General features: G+C 34.8%; 1 long non-coding RNA gene across 1 annotated transcript in view; it reads left to right on the top strand.

Annotated features, from left to right (window-relative positions):
- Positions 1–474: 474 nt before the first annotated feature.
- Positions 475–13,427, top strand: part of LOC129922504 (uncharacterized) — a 51,571-nt gene continuing 38,618 nt past the window's right edge. The window contains exon 1 of the long non-coding RNA XR_008774509.1: positions 475–622. This is a non-coding gene — a long non-coding RNA (uncharacterized LOC129922504). The remainder of the gene's footprint in view (positions 623–13,427) is intronic.

Here is a 13,427-nt window from a genome sequence, read left to right as displayed (position 1 = left end):
TTGGCCAGCAAGAAGTTCTGGAACTGTCGCAAATTCCCAGAAAAGGATATTCCATTAGACAAGACGGCCGTAAGTGCCCCCTGTTGAGGTCAAGCTTAAGAAAACAACACGTAAAGTTGTGTTTGATCATTCAAAGCATCCCCAAATATTCCGTCTTCTGGAATGTCCGCGGACACTTTTTTTTCTTCTTCATCCATCTTTACCCGGGCTTGTGATGTTGTCATGAAACGCGACGTTTTACACTCCAGGTTATTTAAGTCAATTGAACATTTATAGGATTTGAAGAGGAGGAAAGGGGAGGGGAAGGGGGGAGAAAGATTGGACAAGGTTCAACATTTGCCAGGAATAATTGGAAAGCTTTTGACTTTAGTCGCGCGCACTCACGCGCTTGAGCATGCGCACTCGCACACTTTATTAAGAAGTTAAACATTGAGATTCACAGATTTTTATCATTGGCTTCAGGAGTAGAACATTTCTTCTTTGAATGTCTTTTGAAACCAATACATTAAGCTTTGTTGAACTTTACTGTACTCATTTATTAATTCAAATGGATATTTTAAATGTCGTGTTTTAATATGTTTCAGAGTGATAGAGCTTTGCAACGTTGGGACATGGCGACCAGGTGGGTTAGAAGTCCAAACATTACTTAAACTAAATCTCAAGTATATATACAATTAAAAATGAAAAAAAAAACTTCTAAAAAATGCGCTTTAAAAAATAAAAATGAGAAAGACACTACTATGATCAACAAACAGATTCGAAAGATTGTTTAGTTCAAGAGTAGATTATTGTTTCTTTATTACACTCAAGATGTATTTTATTCCCTAGTTAAACTAATATGTTTATTAAAAACTAGATACATTAGTGTTGAGACGAGATTTAGGAAAGGACTAATGCTTACAAAAACCTAAATCAGCAGTGACCGTACTTGAGTCGTGAACATTTGTTTATCTTTCTACAAAATCCGATCATTCTGTTTATTGGCTTCCATGGACGAAACGATTAAAGGTCCCACTCATTCTCAATGTACACTTGTATTTTAACTACAACTGAACCCTACCTGATGTTTCATGAGCCCTACCTGATGTTTCAGTGTTTCATGAGCCCTACATGATGTTTCATGAGCCCTACCTGATGTTTCATGAGCCCTAATCTGATGTTTCATGGGCCCTAACCTAATGTTTCTTTGTTTCCCAAACGATTTGTAGAAAGGCTTTCCAAAGACAGCATTAAATATAGAACAATGAAAGCAACACAAGATAGAGAAGGTTTACAAAGAGAATTAGATGAATTGCAGAAATGGGAATCACATTGGATAATATCTTTCCACCCAGAAAAATGTCTGTTATTAAGAGTAACAAACTAAAACAAATAAATACGACTTATTCATGATGAACCAGTAACAAAGACTAATAACTCACAATATCTAGGTGTTATAATAAATGAAAAACTGTCATGGAATCCCCATATAGATGAAACTATTAAAAATCAAACAAAGCATTTTTGTTTATTAAAAGAAATTTCTACAAATGAAATAAGGACATAAAACTAAAATGTTATTTAACCTTGGTTAGGTCAATAACAGATGCATCCTCTGTTTGGGACCCCTCAAGAAAACATTAAGAACCTGGTATGGACACCGAGTCTACATTTCTTTACTGTTCAGCGCAGACAAAAGCCTTTTAGTGCACCTAATTTAACGCAGCCATGCGGAAAAAACTAGAGCAATCCATTATCGATAATAAGTGCTGTCGCAGAGGTCACGCCCACAAAGATTGCCCTATCCGTCCACTTGTCCTCTTCGCCGCTGCAGGTCCGAAGTGTCAGGTCAGTTAGTGGGGGACGACCTGTGGAGATGAGTAATGCGAGTCATCCAGCAGCAATCTTCATTTCATTCGCAAAGCGGAATTGGTGGTGAAAACAAAAATAACCATGAAAAATCAAATACGAAACAATTCATTTTAGAGTTTTGTTTTCATTTTTTTGGCTTTCGTTAGGTTAAATTTAGTTAAATATTATATAATGAAATTATACAATGAAAACAATATAAGCAGATAGAATATTGCAAGTTTTAATCGGATTGTTAACAAATGTAAATGCAATATAGGTCTATAAGTGACCGCTTTCTAAAGTGCCAATATATGAATGCTGCTGTGACATACAAAAGACATCTCCCATTCCAAGTGAAATGTCCCAATCGAGTTTTTGAAGTAATGTCTATATTGTATAAGATAAGATAAAAGTGATGTAAGTTTTATATATATATATCAAGTACAATACTCAAATAAAGTGATAATAAATATAATCCAGAATAACCTTTTTTTAAATTAGGTGTAATATACCTTAAAAATGTACTGCATTCTCTAACTCTACCTATAGTGGGATGTAGAATGACTTGGGATTATCTCCCTCCACCCCCCACTATTCAACATGGTTTCATTAGCATTTTTTTTTTCTAGTCCTCTGTGTTAAAGTTCTTAACATCCTATAAACATGTCATCGCATTTCTCTCTAAATGGTCATACAAATGGCGCATTTGGTTGGCTTAACAAGCATCAGATACAATGGCTCAATAAATTAATTGACTTGTATTATCAGCTTCCTTTTTGCCTTTGTAAAGTCATCCGTTCCGAGGGCTGTGGCCGGGGCTACACGCGGTGCCATTGGTGACCTGAAAAGGGAGAGTGGTTCAGCATCCTGCCTTGAAATCAAAGGGATAAGGGGGACAAAGTTCACATTCTTGTGTGGTAATGATCTCATTCTTACGAATGGATGTCGACGACATGGTTTACGACATATCCACCAGTTATTGGCCCCTGAGTTTCGATCATTGTTCGCGGGCGGGTTAATTTAGGAAAGGGGGGGGGTCAGGGTGCGGAGGAGGGGGGGGGGTCAGGGTGCGGAGGAGGGGGGGGGGGCTGATAAATGAGATGGAAAGTCGTAAATTGAAGTAGTGAAAAGTTATCGTTCTTTATGTGTTGCGAAACTAGGCTGTAAATATAGACTGAGTGTAGGAGCATCTTGCCTGGTAGCACGAGGGCGTAGGAGATATCAAAGTAAGGGAGATAAAGTTTGGACTAGTTAACTGTTCCATGGAGTTGTTCAGGTATTGAGTAGAACAGAATACTGTGAAGATATTAAACAAAGTTTGGACTAGTTAACTGTTCCATGGAGTTGTTCAGGTATTGAGTAGAACAGAATACTGTGAAGATATTAAACAAAGTTTGGACTAGTTAACTGTTCCATGGAGTTGTTCAGGTATTGAGTAGAACAGAATACTGTGAAGATATTAAACAAAGTTTGGACTAGTTAACTGTTCCATGGAGTTGTTCAGGTATTGAGTAGAACAGAATACTGTGAAGATATTAAACAAAGTTTGGACTAGTTAACTGTTCCATGGAGTTGTTCAGGTATTGAGTAGAACAGAATACTGTGAAGATATTAAATGAAGTTTGGACTAGTTAACTGTTCCATGGAGTTGTTCAGGTATTGAGTAGAACAGAATACTGTGAAGATATTAAACAAAGTTTGGACTAGTTAACTGTTCCATGGAGTTGTTCAGGTATTGAGTAGAACAGAATACTGTGAAGATATTAAACAAAGTTTGGACTAGTTAACTGTTCCATGGAGTTGTTCAGGTATTGAGTAGAACAGAATACTGTGAAGATATTAAACAAAGTTTGGACTAGTTAACTGTTCCATGGAGTTGTTCAGGTATTGAGTAGAACAGAATACTGTGAAGATATTAAACAAAGTTTGGACTAGTTAACTGTTCCATGGAGTTGTTCAGGTATTGAGTAGAACAGAATACTGTGAAGATATTAAATGAAGTTTGGACTAGTTAACTGTTCCATGGAGTTGTTCAGGTATTGAGTAGAACAGAATACTGTGAAGATATTAAACAAAGTTTGGACTAGTTAACTGTTCCATGGAGTTGTTCAGGTATTGAGTAGAACAGAATACTGTGAAGATATTAAACAAAGTTTGGACTAGTTAACTGTTCCATGGAGTTGTTCAGGTATTGAGTAGAACAGAATACTGTGAAGATATTAAATAAAGTTTGGACTAGTTAACTGTTCCATGGAGTTGTTCAGGTATTGAGTAGAACAGAATACTGTGAAGATATTAAATAAAGTTTGGACTAGTTAACTGTTCCATGGAGTTGTTCAGGTATTGAGTAGAACAGAATACTGTGAAGATATTAAATAAAGTTTGGACTAGTTAACTGTTCCATGGAGTTGTTCAGGTATTGAGTAGAACAGAATACTGTGAAGATATTAAACAAAGTTTGGACTAGTTAACTGTTCCATGGAGTTGTTCAGGTATTGAGTAGAACAGAATACTGTGAAGATATTAAACAAAGTTTGGACTAGTTAACTGTTCCATGGAGTTGTTCAGGTATTGAGTAGAACAGAATACTGTGAAGATATTAAATAAAGTTTGGACTAGTTAACTGTTCCATGGAGTTGTTCAGGTATTGAGTAGAACAGAATACTGTGAAGATATTAAATAAAGTTTGGACTAGTTAACTGTTCCATGGAGTTGTTCAGGTATTGAGTAGAACAGAATACTGTGAAGATATTAAATAAAGTTTGGACTAGTTAACTGTTCCATGGAGTTGTTCAGGTATTGAGTAGAACAGAATACTGTGAAGATATTAAACAAAGTTTGGACTAGTTAACTGTTCCATGGAGTTGTTCAGGTATTGAGTAGAACAGAATACTGTGAAGATATTAAATAAAGTTTGGACTAGTTAACTGTTCCATGGAGTTGTTCAGGTATTGAGTAGAACAGAATACTGTGAAGATATTAAACAAAGTTTGGACTAGTTAACTGTTCCATGGAGTTGTTCAGGTATTGAGTAGAACAGAATACTGTGAAGATATTAAATAAAGTTTGGACTAGTTAACTGTTCCACGGAGTTGTTCAGGTATTGAGTAGAACAGAATACTGTGAAGATATTAAACAAAGTTTGGACTAGTTAACTGTTCCATGGAGTTGTTCAGGTATTGAGTAGAACAGAATACTGTGAAGATATTAAACAAAGTTTGGACTAGTTAACTGTTCCATGGAGTTGTTCAGGTATTGAGTAGAACAGAATACTGTGAAGATATTAAATAAAGTTTGGACTAGTTAACTGTTCCACGGAGTTGTTCAGGTATTGAGTAGAACAGAATACTGTGAAGATATTAAACAAAGTTTGGACTAGTTAACTGTTCCATGGAGTTGTTCAGGTATTGAGTAGAACAGAATACTGTGAAGATATTAAACAAAGTTTGGACTAGTTAACTGTTCCATGGAGTTGTTCAGGTATTGAGTAGAACAGAATACTGTGAAGATATTAAATAAAGTTTGGACTAGTTAACTGTTCCATGGAGTTGTTCAGGTATTGAGTAGAACAGAATACTGTGAAGATATTAAACAAAGTTTGGACTAGTTAACTGTTCCATGGAGTTGTTCAGGTATTGAGTAGAACAGAATACTGTGAAGATATTAAATAAAGTTTGGACTAGTTAACTGTTCCATGGAGTTGTTCAGGTATTGAGTAGAACAGAATACTGTGAAGATATTAAACAAAGTTTGGACTAGTTAACTGTTCCATGGAGTTGTTCAGGTATTGAGTAGAACAGAATACTGTGAAGATATTAAATAAAGTTTGGACTAGTTAACTGTTCCACGGAGTTGTTCAGGTATTGAGTAGAACAGAATACTGTGAAGATATTAAACAAAGTTTGGACTAGTTAACTGTTCCATGGAGTTGTTCAGGTATTGAGTAGAACAGAATACTGTGAAGATATTAAACAAAGTTTGGACTAGTTAACTGTTCCATGGAGTTGTTCAGGTATTGAGTAGAACAGAATACTGTGAAGATATTAAATAAAGTTTGGACTAGTTAACTGTTCCACGGAGTTGTTCAGGTATTGAGTAGAACAGAATACTGTGAAGATATTAAACAAAGTTTGGACTAGTTAACTGTTCCATGGAGTTGTTCAGGTATTGAGTAGAACAGAATACTGTGAAGATATTAAACAAAGTTTGGACTAGTTAACTGTTCCATGGAGTTGTTCAGGTATTGAGTAGAACAGAATACTGTGAAGATATTAAACAAAGTTTGGACTAGTTAACTGTTCCATGGAGTTGTTCAGGTATTGAGTAGAACAGAATACTGTGAAGATATTAAATAAAGTTTGGACTAGTTAACTGTTCCATGGAGTTGTTCAGGTATTGAGTAGAACAGAATACTGTGAAGATATTAAACAAAGTTTGGACTAGTTAACTGTTCCATGGAGTTGTTCAGGTATTGAGTAGAACAGAATACTGTGAAGATATTAAACAAAGTTTGGACTAGTTAACTGTTCCATGGAGTTGTTCAGGTATTGAGTAGAACAGAATACTGTGAAGATATTAAATAAAGTTTGGACTAGTTAACTGTTCCATGGAGTTGTTCAGGTATTGAGTAGAACAGAATACTGTGAAGATATTAAATAAAGTTTGGACTAGTTAACTGTTCCATGGAGTTGTTCAGGTATTGAGTAGAACAGAATACTGTGAAGATATTAAACAAAGTTTGGACTAGTTAACTGTTCCATGGAGTTGTTCAGGTATTGAGTAGAACAGAATACTGTGAAGATATTAAACAAAGTTTGGACTAGTTAACTGTTCCATGGAGTTGTTCAGGTATTGAGTAGAACAGAATACTGTGAAGATATTAAATAAAGTTTGGACTAGTTAACTGTTCCATGGAGTTGTTCAGGTATTGAGTAGAACAGAATACTGTGAAGATATTAAATAAAGTTTGGACTAGTTAACTGTTCCATGGAGTTGTTCAGGTATTGAGTAGAACAGAATACTGTGAAGATATTAAATAAAGTTTGGACTAGTTAACTGTTCCATGGAGTTGTTCAGGTATTGAGTAGAACAGAATACTGTGAAGATATTAAACAAAGTTTGGACTAGTTAACTGTTCCATGGAGTTGTTCAGGTATTGAGTAGAACAGAATACTGTGAAGATATTAAATAAAGTTTGGACTAGTTAACTGTTCCATGGAGTTGTTCAGGTATTGAGTAGAACAGAATACTGTGAAGATATTAAATAAAGTTTGGACTAGTTAACTGTTCCATGGAGTTGTTCAGGTATTGAGTAGAACAGAATACTGTGAAGATATTAAACAAAGTTTGGACTAGTTAACTGTTCCATGGAGTTGTTCAGGTATTGAGTAGAACAGAATACTGTGAAGATATTAAATAAAGTTTGGACTAGTTAACTGTTCCATGGAGTTGTTCAGGTATTGAGTAGAACAGAATACTGTGAAGATATTAAACAAAGTTTGGACTAGTTAACTGTTCCATGGAGTTGTTCAGGTATTGAGTAGAACAGAATACTGTGAAGATATTAAATAAAGTTTGGACTAGTTAACTGTTCCATGGAGTTGTTCAGGTATTGAGTAGAACAGAATACTGTGAAGATATTAAACAAAGTTTGGACTAGTTAACTGTTCCATGGAGTTGTTCAGGTATTGAGTAGAACAGAATACTGTGAAGATATTAAACAAAGTTTGGACTAGTTAACTGTTCCATGGAGTTGTTCAGGTATTGAGTAGAACAGAATACTGTGAAGATATTAAATAAAGTTTGGACTAGTTAACTGTTCCACGGAGTTGTTCAGGTATTGAGTAGAACAGAATACTGTGAAGATATTAAACAAAGTTTGGACTAGTTAACTGTTCCATGGAGTTGTTCAGGTATTGAGTAGAACAGAATACTGTGAAGATATTAAACAAAGTTTGGACTAGTTAACTGTTCCATGGAGTTGTTCAGGTATTGAGTAGAACAGAATACTGTGAAGATATTAAACAAAGTTTGGACTAGTTAACTGTTCCATGGAGTTGTTCAGGTATTGAGTAGAACAGAATACTGTGAAGATATTAAATAAAGTTTGGACTAGTTAACTGTTCCATGGAGTTGTTCAGGTATTGAGTAGAACAGAATACTGTGAAGATATTAAACAAAGTTTGGACTAGTTAACTGTTCCTTGGAGTTGTTCAGGTATTGAGTAGAACAGAATACTGTGAAGATATTAAACAAAGTTTGGACTAGTTAACTGTTCCATGGAGTTGTTCAGGTATTGAGTAGAACAGAATACTGTGAAGATATTAAACAAAGTTTGGACTAGTTAACTGTTCCATGGAGTTGTTCAGGTATTGAGTAGAACAGAATACTGTGAAGATATTAAACAAAGTTTGGACTAGTTAACTGTTCCATGGAGTTGTTCAGGTATTGAGTAGAACAGAATACTGTGAAGATATTAAACAAAGTTTGGACTAGTTAACTGTTCCATGGAGTTGTTCAGGTATTGAGTAGAACAGAATACTGTGAAGATATTAAATAAAGTTTGGACTAGTTAACTGTTCCATGGAGTTGTTCAGGTATTGAGTAGAACAGAATACTGTGAAGATATTAAACAAAGTTTGGACTAGTTAACTGTTCCATGGAGTTGTTCAGGTATTGAGTAGAACAGAATACTGTGAAGATATTAAACAAAGTTTGGACTAGTTAACTGTTCCATGGAGTTGTTCAGGTATTGAGTAGAACAGAATACTGTGAAGATATTAAACAAAGTTTGGACTAGTTAACTGTTCCACGGAGTTGTTCAGGTATTGAGTAGAACAGAATACTGTGAAGATATTAAATAAAGTTTGGACTAGTTAACTGTTCCTTGGAGTTGTTCAGGTATTGAGTAGAACAGAATACTGTGAAGATATTAAATAAAGTTTGGACTAGTTAACTGTTCCATGGAGTTGTTCAGGTATTGAGTAGAACAGAATACTGTGAAGATATTAAATAAAGTTTGGACTAGTTAACTGTTCCATGGAGTTGTTCAGGTATTGAGTAGAACAGAATACTGTGAAGATATTAAATAAAGTTTGGACTAGTTAACTGTTCCATGGAGTTGTTCAGGTATTGAGTAGAACAGAATACTGTGAAGATATTAAACAAAGTTTGGACTAGTTAACTGTTCCATGGAGTTGTTCAGGTATTGAGTAGAACAGAATACTGTGAAGATATTAAATAAAGTTTGGACTAGTTAACTGTTCCATGGAGTTGTTCAGGTATTGAGTAGAACAGAATACTGTGAAGATATTAAATAAAGTTTGGACTAGTTAACTGTTCCATGGAGTTGTTCAGGTATTGAGTAGAACAGAATACTGTGAAGATATTAAATAAAGTTTGGACTAGTTAACTGTTCCATGGAGTTGTTCAGGTATTGAGTAGAACAGAATACTGTGAAGATATTAAACAAAGTTTGGACTAGTTAACTGTTCCATGGAGTTGTTCAGGTATTGAGTAGAACAGAATACTGTGAAGATATTAAATAAAGTTTGGACTAGTTAACTGTTCCATGGAGTTGTTCAGGTATTGAGTAGAACAGAATACTGTGAAGATATTAAACAAAGTTTGGACTAGTTAACTGTTCCATGGAGTTGTTCAGGTATTGAGTAGAACAGAATACTGTGAAGATATTAAATAAAGTTTGGACTAGTTAACTGTTCCATGGAGTTGTTCAGGTATTGAGTAGAACAGAATACTGTGAAGATATTAAACAAAGACGATGCGTTGAATGTGTGATTTGTCATTGCTTTCCATTCCATCCTCTTACTTGCTATGCATTATGTCTATTGATTTAGGGCTAATTGATTATTGATTTAGGGCTAACTGATTATTGATTTAGGGCTAATTGATTATTGATTTAGGGCTAATTGATTATTGATTTAGGGCTAACTGATTATTGATTTAGGGCTAATTGATTATTGATTTAGGGCTAATTGATTATTGATTTAGGGCTAACTGATTATTGATTTAGGGCTAATTGATTATTGATTGAGGGCTAACTGATTATTGATTTAGGGCTAATTGATTATTGATTTAGGGCTAATTGATTATTGATTTGGGGCTAATTGATTATTGATTTAGGGCTAATTGATTATTGATTTAGGGCTAACTGATTATTGATTTAGGGCTAATTGATTATTGATTTAGGGCTAATTGATTATTGATTTAGGGCTAACTGATTATTGATTTAGGGCTAATTGATTATTGATTTAGGGCTAATTGATTATTGATTTAGGGCTAACTGATTATTGATTTAGGGCTAATTGATTATTGATTTAGGGCTAACTGATTATTGATTTAGGGCTAATTGATTATTGATTTAGGGCTAACTGATTATTGATTTAGGGCTAATTGATTATTGATTTAGGGCTAACTGATTATTGATTTAGGGCTAATTGATTATTGATTTAGGGCTAACTGATTATTGATTTTTAGACATTTATTTCGAGCTGAAATGTATTCAATTATTGGTTATTATAGATTATAAGGCTTTAATACATTTTCATTTAATTGTAATGACCCTTTCTTCCTCCGTCGGTCTGTCATTAAAAAGAAACGTAAAACAAGAAAATCGTTAAAAAATATTTCAAAAAGAAAGACACAATTCTAGATCTAGATGTTACCTATATTAGATTTACGTACAAATATTTTAAAAGTTCCACCTAGACTTCGTAGACGTTGCCCACTAATTTCCCTGAACATTAATTTATTTTGCTCTTGAATCAATAATACCTTACATTCGGAAATGTACCTTGCAATTTTAAAGAAAATCGTTAGAGCCGTTTTCGAAATAAAATTTATATATATATAAATATATATACAAGAATTGCTCGCTTAAGAGTATAGGATATAGCTGTAATGCAGGACGGAACTGGGCAGTCATGGGAAACACTGCACTCATCTTTCATCTTCGGAATCGAAGGCATTCTCAGTTAAAATCACTGTGTTCAGTTTCATACAAGAGATTCTATTTGAAACAAGATGCGGGACAGAATAGTAAATAGTTAGTGAAAAAACGTTGATTTATGATTTATTTTAAACTTGAGAGAGAGAGAAAAAGAAAGAGAGAGAGAGAGAGAGTGAGAAAGAGAAAGAGAGAGAAAGAGAGAGAAAGAGAGAGAAAGAGAGAGAAAGAGAGAGAAAGAGAGAAAGTGTGTGTGTGAGAGAGAGAGAGAAAGAGTGTCTGTGAGAGAGAGAAATTAAGAGAAAGAAAAAGAAAGAGAGAAAGAGAGAGAGAGAGAGAGAAAAAAGAGTGAAAGAGTGAGAGAGAGTGAAAGAAAGCAACAACAAAAGAAGTTCTCTGAATGATAAAGGTCGGAATCGAATCGATTCTGGTATCTCCCATCATATGTACAACCAGATCTATTACCATGACCCCTAGATCCCAACTAGTTTGCAACTCAACTCATGTTAGATGTCGTTGGATTTCAAAGGGTCGCGTTAATTTGAACTAAGTACACTACAAGCCTACATAAATAAAGGATTAGAGTGTTTTGACATGACACCTTACTTCCATTCAAGCGAATGTTTTCAAGACGCGGAGCGACTTCATTCTTTTCACGCCATTTCTTGGATCTCTTCTTGGGCCAGATTTTTTTTTTTACGCTTGTTTGGACTAAAAAAAAATTGCTTTTCATATTTTTAATGCGTGTGTGTGTGTGTGTGTGCAGGTTATGTGTTTGTATGTTTGGGTAAAGGGAATACGATTAAGAAAAAAAAGGTGGGGGGAAGACTTTAACGCCATAGAATTAAAAATATATAGTTCTTATTTTCAAAATAAATATTGGATAGTCTCCCCTGCCTTTGATGTTTGCTGAGATTTGCAGGAGCGTCTTTTTCTCACATTCCAGTCACAATTATGATGTCTCGGGTGACAAACGCGCTGGATGGGATGTCGTGCTGAGTTGATCTCTTGACTGCCTGACTGGAGGACACTGACGGCTCGTTTGCGTGGTTGGCACTCTTGTAAGTCTAGATAGATGGTGCAAAATATTACTAGTAAGGACATAGCGGGACATGGCCTACAAACACACCCACATGGATTTTGCTATTTAATAGAGAAGTATTGAATGAGGCAATCATCAAAAAATCAATTACTTTTGGTATAGATCAATGTAATCCATCCTTTAAAACTGTTCCCTGTTCTCTCTCTCTCTCTTTCTCTCTCTCTCTCTCTCTTTCTCTCTCTCTCTCTCTCATGGTTCTTACAGTGTTCGTGTTCCAGTATTGACAAACTTTTGACATTTTTTTCAAAGATTTTGTCATAACATTGTGTAATATCTTAGACTATTATATACTATTGGTGGTCGAGTGGTAAAGCGCTTAGCTTCCTTACCGAGGGTTCTCGAGTTCGAATCTCGGTGAAAATAGAGAGTTTTTTAACTTAAGGATGTTTAGGACGCCGATGAGTCCACCCAACTTAAAAGGGTACCTGACATGCATTTCGAAACTAAATGCGGTTGATCGTTGTGCTGTCCACATTATACTCTAGTGAACTTTGAACATAGACACAGATGACCTCTACAGTAACCTCCGTGACCTATATCGTAGGTGTCGCCTCTACCTCATCTTCCCCGAAATCTTGCAAGGTCTAATTTAATTTATAGTTTATTTTAATATTCTTCTAAATACTCAAATTAAAGTGATGCTCTTTAGTAAACACACACATACACATATATTTTAGACAAATATACACACTCACACTCTCATACCTAAACAAGTACTAAATAAATAAAAGTGCTTACATGGAACTATACTAATGGAACAACAGCTTCGAGTTTTTATGAGCGGAGTGCCGTCGCGAATCTATATCTAGAGTAACCTAGACATTGTACCTTTTGGAGAAGAAATTTACTCCACGAGCCACTTGGATCGACCTGCATTGATTGTAAAACTTCCTTACACTAAATTTTATTCCAGATCTGTATAAATTTCATCCATTTTCTGACTATCTGATATGATAGATAAAGTTTTTCTGAATAAGAGTTAGACACCAAAGTTATTTTTTTAAGTCTACTTCGTTAAAATAGATGTTTCCAGTACTTAGAACATTTTCAACATTGTCATTTATGATTGTAACTATTAAGACACACTTTTATGCCCACTGACTCCCACATCCTAACAGTTTTGCTGTTTTTTGTTGTTGTTTTTTTTTTTTTTTTTTTGTTTGTTTTTTGCCATTCAAAAATCTAGAACATGCTTTAATTACACTCAAGCATAATGTACATTGAAAATGAAGATCAATGTGTTCAGTCAATTGAACATATAATTATTGGGCTATTTTTTTTAGAACAAATTTTAAACCTACTGCATTAAAAAAAAAAAGGTTCAATCTACATAGCTGTAGAAAAGTGTCCAAAGAAAAACAAATCTTGAACACTTTAAAATAAACACGTTTCTTCTTGCTCCACTGACAGAGCAAAGTGTCCCCCCCCCCCCCCCCAGACAGACCCGTCGTGTATTTAGAACTATTGGTAATAGTCCACATGTTACTTCACACGCATCTTAATAAACGTTCATGAAACTTTTTTTATGGA

The sequence above is a fragment of the Biomphalaria glabrata genome, chromosome 1 (assembly GCF_947242115.1).
Source record: "Biomphalaria glabrata chromosome 1, xgBioGlab47.1, whole genome shotgun sequence".
Classification (NCBI taxonomy): domain Eukaryota; kingdom Metazoa; phylum Mollusca; class Gastropoda; family Planorbidae; genus Biomphalaria; species Biomphalaria glabrata.
The sequence above is the reverse complement of the archived record's forward strand: the minus strand, read 5'-3'. Positions and strand labels throughout refer to the sequence as shown.